We start from the raw sequence: 8,975 nt of genomic DNA, 5'->3' as shown, positions 1-8,975 counted from the left end.
AAGTGTGTCTGTCTGATCTGTCGATCCAGCATTGCACTTCCAAAGAAGGGGAATGTAGAGAGACACTTTAGAATGGTTCATCGAACCTTTGATACAGACTTTCCCCCAAGCAGTGAATTGAGAAAGAGAAAGGTGAGGGAGTTGAAGTCTCAGCTTCTTGGACAGCAGTCTCTTTTCACTCGGCCAACAGCGAAAGCGAAGGCCGCCACAGAGGCATCATTCCGGGTGAGTCGGACAATCGTTAGGCACAAAAAGTCTTTTCAGGATGGAGTTATGGTGAAGGAAGCCTTCATTGAGGCAGCTGATTCTTTGTTTAAAGACTTTACGAACAAAACAGAAATAATATCTGCAGCTGCAGAAATAATATCTGCAAAGCTGTTCAGTTGACAAGAAATACAGTGACCAGGCGATGCGAAATGATGGGCGACAACTTAGTGCAGCAGCTTGCTAAGGACATTGACTTTTGCGAGTGCTTCTCGCTACAGATGGACGAGTCTACGGACATAACAGACAAAGCCCAATTGTGCATTTTTATTCGAATGGTCTTCCACGACATGACTGCAAAAGAGGAACTTTTAGCAGTTCTGCATATGAACGCACACACACGAGGGGATGACACCTTTAAAATATTCAAAAACTTTATCGACAAGAATAAGATTCCAGTGTGCAAATTGGTGTCAATCACCACCGACGGTGCTCCTTCCATGATCGGCCGCACTAATGGATTTGTTGCCAAATGCCGAGAGGATGAAGCGTTTCCTGACTTTTTAAGTTATCATTGTATCATACACCAACAAGCGTTGTGTGCGAAAATGTTGAACATGAAAGAGATCATGGACGTAGCAAACAAAGTAGCCTGCTCTATCCGTGCTAGATCTCTTCAAAGACGACTGTTCCGCTTGCATCTTGAGGAGGCTGGCAGCGACCACTCAGACCTACTGCTTCACACGGACGTAAGGTGGTTGAGTAGGGGGAAATTCCTGCAACGATTCCGCGATCTCCTTTCCGAGATAAAGCAGTTCCTACATGACAAAAAACATGCGGAATACACGCAACTTAACGATGATCGGTGGCTGCTTGATTTGGCGTTTTTAACTGATCTGGCGAACTTGCTCAATGAGCTGAACGTGGAATTACAGGGCAAAGAGAAAACCGTGATCAATATGATAAGCTCAGTGAACGCCTTCAAGGCAAAACTTAAACTGCTTTCTTCAAAGATCCAACGCCATGATCTGGGGAACTTTGGAAACCTTGCATCTGAGCTGAACAATCAAGGAAAAACTTAACGGAGATTGACAGTGCATGTTATGCAGAACAGATTAGCACAGTCCTGTCAGACTTTGACAGGAGATTTCAAGACTTTGCTCTACTTGAGCCAGTTGGCACGTTTATGTGCTTCCCTTTTCGGGAGAATGCTGAGGTCGATGTCCTCGCTTCTAAGATCGCAACAATGTTTCAGCTCAGTTCTGCTGAAGTTGAGGATGAGATCTTGACACTGCAAGCGGATATTAACTTGAAGTCTAGGGCCCATGAACAATTCTGGAGTTTACTCACAGAAGAAAAGTATCGCAACATGAGAAAATGTGCAGCATCACTGACTGCAATGTTTGGGTCTACTTACTTGTGCGAATCGACCTTTTCACATATTAAATTTATCAAGTCAAAATACCGCTCCACCCTGACCGACGATCATTTGGAGGCCTGTCTTAGACTGGCTATCAGTAGCTATTGCCCGGACTATGCATCCCTAGTGGACTCTATCCAATGCAAGTCATCATCTGAGTAAAGTACTGACCACTGATGTGAACATGCCAATGTGTATGCAAGAAAATGACATGCAACTTATTGTACATAAAGTTAATTCACTGTCTGAAAGTTTCAATGTTTGAACCGTGAATTGTAGTGTGATGTAGGCCAAATGGCACTGTATATGTATGTATGTTAAAAAAAATCCTAGTGTTAAAAAAAGTTACATTTCAATGTGAGTGTGTGTGTCTGTCTGTCTGTCTGTGTGTGTGTGTGTGTGTGTTACCTGAATAGGTAAAGTTACATTTCAATGTGTGGATTTTGATGTAAATGTACTGAATTGTATGGGAAATGTAATGTAAGTGCCACTGTGTATGAAATCATATGCATGTTGATAAGTAGCTTCTATTGTGGACTATGTTACTGTTGTTACTGTATTTCTACTGTTGGTAGGGAAATTAAACTCAACCATAAATTACTAATGATTTAAGTGTGAAACATTAAAGCAAAATAGCAGCCAATATGACACTGTGTGTTCGTTTTGATACATTAAAAAAGACACGTGATGTGAGTAGTAGATCATTCTGACCCAGTCACTTAAAAGGTAGATCACCATTCAGAAAAGTATGGGCACCCCTGCTGTAAATGAAGATATATAAAATATACTCATCCAAGACATTTCCCCCACTCTATGGCCATCTATTTTTGTAGTTGTTACAATAATTTGACCTGCTTTTTTGTCTATTTGTTTATTTTCTCAAGAAACTTGAGGTTGGTATGAAGGAGTGTATTGTGTATGTGAGCAATTTCATCTTCCTGAATCTCAATATTATGATCACAACAAGTCTGGGCAAATTATTAATTAAATTTTCACGTGGGGTAACTTGTTGCAGGGCAACCATAACCGGTTCCATGTCTTCCGATTAGATGATTAATCATCAGTTTCTTGAGAACTTTAAAGTTCTCAAGAAACTTGAGGTTGGTATGAAGGAGTGTATTGTGTACTGTATGTGAGCAAACATTGTGCACGTTGCATCTTCTTGCAACTTCTTGCAGGGCAACCACATAACCAGTTCCATGCGTTTGAATTGGATGACTTCCATGTGTTTGAATAGCCTGACGTAGTCATACTCAATTCTAGTCAGAATTTGAGTCTGATACTGCTCCATAGAGCTGTGATTATGAGGCGTGTTTCAAACGAACCAGGGAAAAAATGCCTCTGCACTCAATTGGATAGACCTACAACCAATCAGAGCAACGGAGTGTGTGACGTATGTTAAGCGACGCATAGTTGATGTCAACAGAACTCAACTGCACGCTAGAAGAAGAAAATGTGAGCGATTTTCGCAGGTGTTGTAAAAATAATGTAAGGATACACGGAGTTCTTCAACACACGAACCTCATTTTTGAGAGAAACAGTAAAGGTGAATGCATATACGATCAAGTTATCCGTTTAGGATTACAACTCCACAACACTGCAAACAAATCGCATCGCATTTGTCGGTCCTGTCAGAACTTTATAACACGGTTGGAACGCGACATGCCCGTGTTTAAAAAATGGACAGAAGACGAAGGAGACCAGCCTGAAGAACCGTGTTCATCTGAGGCATCAGAGACGCCCCGGACTCTGAAGAAGTTCTGCCCCAATCCGTCAACTCCAACCGGTACAAAAACGCGAAGAAGCATTACAGAGGTAAGCTTGTTAATACATTTCTACTTCTTATGATATGACTATGAGAATAACCTCGATTGCCACGTTTCACATGAGTTAATAGTGAGTCGTGATTATTGTCCAATGTGATAAACACTGTGCATTCCCACACTCCTCATTTCCGTGAAATCTATCTATGATTAAATCATCTAGTCATATTTTGACATGCCTAGTATTCTGGAAGCCAGCCCGAATTTCAGTGTAGTGTGAGCAAATGTTACCAGGATAAACTTGTATCTGATGTGTAAGTTGGCCTCTATCACTTTGTCAATATGTAGAAACTTCATTTTGTAATGGACTAGCATGTTATCCAACCCCCACTTCTGTGCTCTGCACCTCTGTGGGGGGTGGGCAGTGTTTCTCTGACCTGCTCAGCAATTGCATCTGGTGTCACCATATTTAACAGTCTGTATTTTCCAATGTATTGTCAATGCACGTTATACTTATTAGGCTATACTGTAATTCTTCACACTGATGTGTTCACTTATATTTCAGGTTGTCACCCATTTTCCATCCACTTGACCTCCACCTGGAACACCTAAACAATTTTCTCAAATCATTTATGAGAGGATTGGGACCAAACATGTCAGAAATGTCAGCAGCCAGAATCAGTAGGTCCATTGGCATCGTCAAAGAGCTAATGGACAAAACGGACACAGAGCTGGAGCTGACAAGGCCGGCTGGCATTCATCATGTGGCCCGAGAACAGGACGTTTTAACACTGGTAAACGTTTTCAGGGAGACACAACTTTCCCAACAAAAATCACCCAGGCAGGCAGTCTCATGCATTCCCGAATTTCAAGAGAAACTTATTGGCAAAGCTGAATGAATTATTTAAATAATTAAGTAAATGTGAAATGTAAATGGTGATGGTAATTTGTAAATATTGTTTTCATAAATGACAATGTAAATAATTGTGTTTTCATATAATAGTTTAGTAGTATCCACATTCTTGTGTGTGTTTTCTTATTGGTTGTATGTTCAAAGTTCAGAGTATATCTTCAAACATTACCTATTATGTGTAGATATTAAAAATCTTTATTGACATGTCTTATTGTTTGTCTTTTAAATGCAGAAACATCACCAACCAGTAGAGAAGTATAAACCATTTTAATTTTATTAAAAAATATTAATGTAACAGAGGTAAAAAAAGGCATTTGCACAACAACAGGACCCTGAAGCTACAAATTTGAGCCTGAATTTGAAGCTAGTCTGAGATCTTCAACATTGACAAGCCTGATTCCAAGTTACTTGGTGATGATTGTATCTTATCCTCATCCTCGTCATCAAAGTAACCAGTATAATCCATGTCAACCTGAACACGGTCATCCTGAACAACACCGTCATCAAACAAATTAGTTTGACTCTGTTCGATGTCATCAAAAACCTCATGCATAATTCATAGTATCTCTTTTCCATGTTCCAGCTTGTATGTAGGGAGATTATGGATAATGAAGTCCAGGTCAAATATCTGTGTGCACTGTTCTAAAACTGATCAATGAGTTCATCTCCAAAAGCAGTGCAGGCTGTGTCGACTGTGTAAAGTGGTATGTTTGTATGGTCCTGAAGTAAACTACTCCTGTAAGTTTGTAACAGTTCCCTGATCAAAAGTGTGCCCTCAGGTGTGACTATTCTGTGTTTGTGGTGTGATAAAACCTCCCCTTGAAAGTGTTCATATTTGGGGATTAGCTCCCCACAACCTTCAGGTTCACAAGAACAAACAGAATGGCAGTGAGTGCAGCACAGATGTCCTAGATCAACAGATGTGGCGTGTTCCTCAAAATGGCAGTACAAAGCTTTCCGCAGACAACTAGTGACTCCATTAAAGTACCGTCTTAACTGCTGGGTCAAGCTTTGTACTAACATCCCTCACAATCCAGTGTAGGCACTCCAGTGTATGGCCAGGTACTTTAATCAGACCCAGTCTGATATTTGTTCTGTTTGGGCTCAGGGCCAAAATGATTGGATTGTCCATCTGAAGCTGTTTCATAACCCTGGCTCTGGATTCCCGATCAGCAGAAGCGGTCAATGTCAGCACAGGTGTACCTGGAATATATAGCAGTACAAAAAGCAACCAATAAGTAACAGTAAAAATAAGAAATTATGAGTAGTATCATTTAGTACTTTTTAATGACTGTACTGACATCTGAAAAGAATACATCACTTATAAGGGGTACAGTGACTACCAATATGGGTATGGTGCTTGAGTACATAAAGCAACACCCAAATGCCCTTCTGCCCTTTTGCAGCCTGACAACTGATAGAAATAAAACAGTAACCTACATTAGAATGTTTTAACAGCTAGTTCGCTACAATCACACTAACGTTATGATTGTACCAAGTCTGAGTTAGCGAACGTACAACGATACGTAGGCTACAACATGGGATTCATATCACGACATTGGGAGTTATTTACTAAGTCAGACAGTTAGATTCTCTTACCATTTGTAAGTTAGATGAACTTCGTCCACGACGATACCCATTACGTTGGCTTGAAAAACATCGGAGCCTAGCATGTCCCTCCACTTGTTGTTCAGCAGCCAGGATTCCGGGCTTCAAAAAAGGATCTGGCAACGACCGCTGGCTATATCCACCTCGTCGTGCACGCCGAGTTGCATAGCCGTGATGCCCATTTCAGTTGCTTCGGCAAAAAACATCTTTCTTATCAACAAATGCCTTGATCCCGTTACTCTGTTCCTCTTTTAAAATTAATTCGCTGTCGATATCTTCTAGAACAGACCTGATAGCAGAATCTACAAATCTCAATTCTCCAGCGGCAGCCATCGTTGTTGTAAACGAATTCAACCCAAGCGCTCTTTGGTGACGTGGTTGATTACGTTACTGTTGAGCATCTGTCCATCATTGTATAAAGCCCGCCCTGACAATTTGATTGGCCCGCCAGCTTTTGGGCGAGCATACTCGCGCCACTATTGATCAATGCCAGACCGAACTTCCCGACCTCAAACGTTGTGGGCGGGACTAAGTTCGGAATGGCACCCAGGCTATGCTCTTGAACCCTCTCACCGTCTCTGAAAGCATAACCGTGGCTCAACAGGTAGATAGATAGGCTAAACTCATTTTTCAGGCATCTGATCGACCGGGTTGACACTTCAGCGTGAGAAATCGAGGGTGTGGCGTGTGAGTGTGTGAAACTAATCAAATGCGTGTGTCTCACGGCCAATGCGTGAGAGTTGGCACCTATGATAGCCATACAGTTTAAATTCACCCACACTTTATATAAATAAAAAATGTTGACAGTGCAAATACTGCTGTTGCATATATATGCTGTGCATTAGTTTTGAACATTTTGAACATTTGCAAAAACACCACCGTACCATAAAATCCAATGTCAACTTCTTCCTCATGAATAGAGGATGAAGTTGATGGTGTACCTGGGAAAATAATTGAAAAAAAATCTGAGATTACATGTGAAGTACGTTTGACCATTTCACTGTTAGCATATTGGAAATGGTCATTAACAGCTCAGCGAGAGAAATTCACTCTACCTTCATCAGTGGAGGTATCCTTAGGAAGAGCCTGAGGGATGAGAAATTTAAGCAAAGCACCTTGAGGGAGAAAGAAAAGATATGTTAGCATTTCCATTTTTTGATATTTAGAAGGGATGCAGCTGCTTTCACAACTACCAATGCTTACTGTAAAAACATCCCAAGCTAATGTTATACATTGACCCAGGCCTACTTGTATCTTAACATAGCATTTAAGCATTCTGCTGTTTGAGAATTAGACAGACACCCCGTGCTTTAAAGACAGTAAACAGCTGGCGTGCATGAATACTGCTAGACATGAATGTTCCAGTCTGCTTTGATGCACGGAATTTATCGTGTGGTTTTCCTAACCCCCATTTGGTAAATAGATTATCACGGTCGATTAGTAGCCTATAGCTAGCAGAGAAGCTATGCCACCTTCATCAAAACCTATTACAAAGCTATAGCAATGTTATGTCATTAAATACGATAAACAGTGATTCTGGAACAGATCTGCGTCTTCCTTATCCCGTTAATAAACATATTACACAGTATGTAACCATATTCCGTCCGTTCGGAAAAAAAAAATTGCGCTAACTGTTCTAGTTTGTTACAAGCAGCATGGGCCGTCAGGCAGGTAGTTAACATAAAAAATGTTTTTGCTAGGCTAGCCTTCCTGGTGCGACATTACACCATTTGTACAAGACAAGTAGAGCTATTTTATCCAGTGTAATTTATCACTTACCACTATCTTGTTTTTTCTTGTCATCCTCTTCCTTTCTCTTCTTTCTTTTCTGGCTTCCGGACTCATAACTCCACTTCATTATGACTGCGAGGTTTTATATTTTCCCGGTGTTGTGTGCCTTCTGGTTTCTCCACCTACTGGTTTCCTTGCGCGTGCATGCGCTGCAGCAGTTGTCAGACATTCACAAACAAGTTGTTTTTAGGCGGTTTGAAGTCGCTTTTCATATACGCCATGAGCGCTCGGCTACATTACAGCCACTCGTACAAAAGACGTAAAAAAATATATGTTTTGAAAACTAGTATTAAACTGGATTCGATACCGCAAAAGCAATACATTCACGACTCTCTCCAGCCTGATTCTCTACTCCCTGAGCCAACTAATACCTGGCTGTTACGCGATACAATTAACTATTGTAGGCTACCATCAATTAAGAACGTAGGCAACACCCAGGTAACATGTTGTCCAGGCTATCTGAAACAAGTGGTTGCCCTTCATCTAAAACAACTGGTTACCTTAGGCTGCTACGGCCGTCAGTGCACTGTGCACAGTATGCTACTCTTTGTGGTTGATCAAATAAAAATAAATTGGTGATGACGTTATTGTAGGTCTAGTAGTAGTAGTCTAGTAGACCTAAATTCTTAGAAAATAAATGGTACGACAGAAGAAACGATCTACATTTTAGCGCACCAGACCGCGATGTCTTCAAGGGTTGAATGAAGGGAGTTTGCAAAAATTAGCGTATTTTTCAAGTCAATAAACATTCTTACGAATGTCTTTGTCAGGGAACATTTGACTTTTCAAAACCATAGGCCTGATAGTCGCTCAGACAAGGAGATAAGGGCAATACCATTTGTGTCACCTAATGCAAGACAAAATGTTGCTTGTGTGGTTAATTAATAGGTGATTGATGATGGTTTTCAGCGAAATGGAGTGGCTCAAAGAGATAATGCGCTGAATAGGTCGGTTTGGTTCATATGTGTGCGTATTTATTGCAGGTTCGAATCCATTTTAATGCTATAAAGTGCAAAATGATAGCCTTTATTTTACATGTATTTTGTACGAGTGATTGTAGTGTAATGATAATGGGATAGATATGAAATGCGACTTCAAATCCGCTGAAAACAACTTGTTTGCGAATGTTTGACAACTCCTGCAGCTGTGGTGAGCAACGCGAGCACGCGCAAGGAAACCAGTAGGTGGGAAAAACCAGAAGGCACACAACACCGGCAGCAGAGATCACAAACTGGCTGGCTGCTGTCAGCGACTACTGAGAGGGGCCCCCTTGAGG

General features: G+C 41.0%; 2 long non-coding RNA genes across 2 annotated transcripts; one reads left to right on the top strand and one right to left on the bottom strand.

Moving 5' to 3' along the window:
• The first annotated feature begins 3,008 nt into the window (after positions 1-3,008).
• LOC143118450 (uncharacterized) lies at positions 3,009-4,504 on the top strand. The gene is made up of 2 exons (XR_012986150.1): positions 3,009-3,439; positions 3,953-4,504. It is a non-coding gene; the product is annotated as an uncharacterized LOC143118450 (long non-coding RNA).
• A 44-nt stretch (positions 4,505-4,548) lies between these two features.
• On the bottom strand, positions 4,549-6,263 carry LOC143118449 (uncharacterized). The gene is made up of 2 exons (XR_012986149.1): positions 5,900-6,263; positions 4,549-5,503 (listed from the first exon to the last, which is right to left on the bottom strand). It is a non-coding gene; the product is annotated as an uncharacterized LOC143118449 (long non-coding RNA).
• Positions 6,264-8,975: the final 2,712 nt, after the last annotated feature.

Source organism: Alosa pseudoharengus, unplaced genomic scaffold (assembly GCF_046254945.1).
Source record: "Alosa pseudoharengus isolate Yale_2024_CS ecotype anadromous, Long Island Sound unplaced genomic scaffold, YU_APseudo_1.1 YU_APseudo_1.1_scf_12, whole genome shotgun sequence".
Taxonomy (NCBI): domain Eukaryota; kingdom Metazoa; phylum Chordata; class Actinopteri; order Clupeiformes; family Clupeidae; genus Alosa; species Alosa pseudoharengus.
Note: the sequence above shows the minus strand (reverse complement) of the source record. Positions and strands in the feature narration are given on the sequence as shown.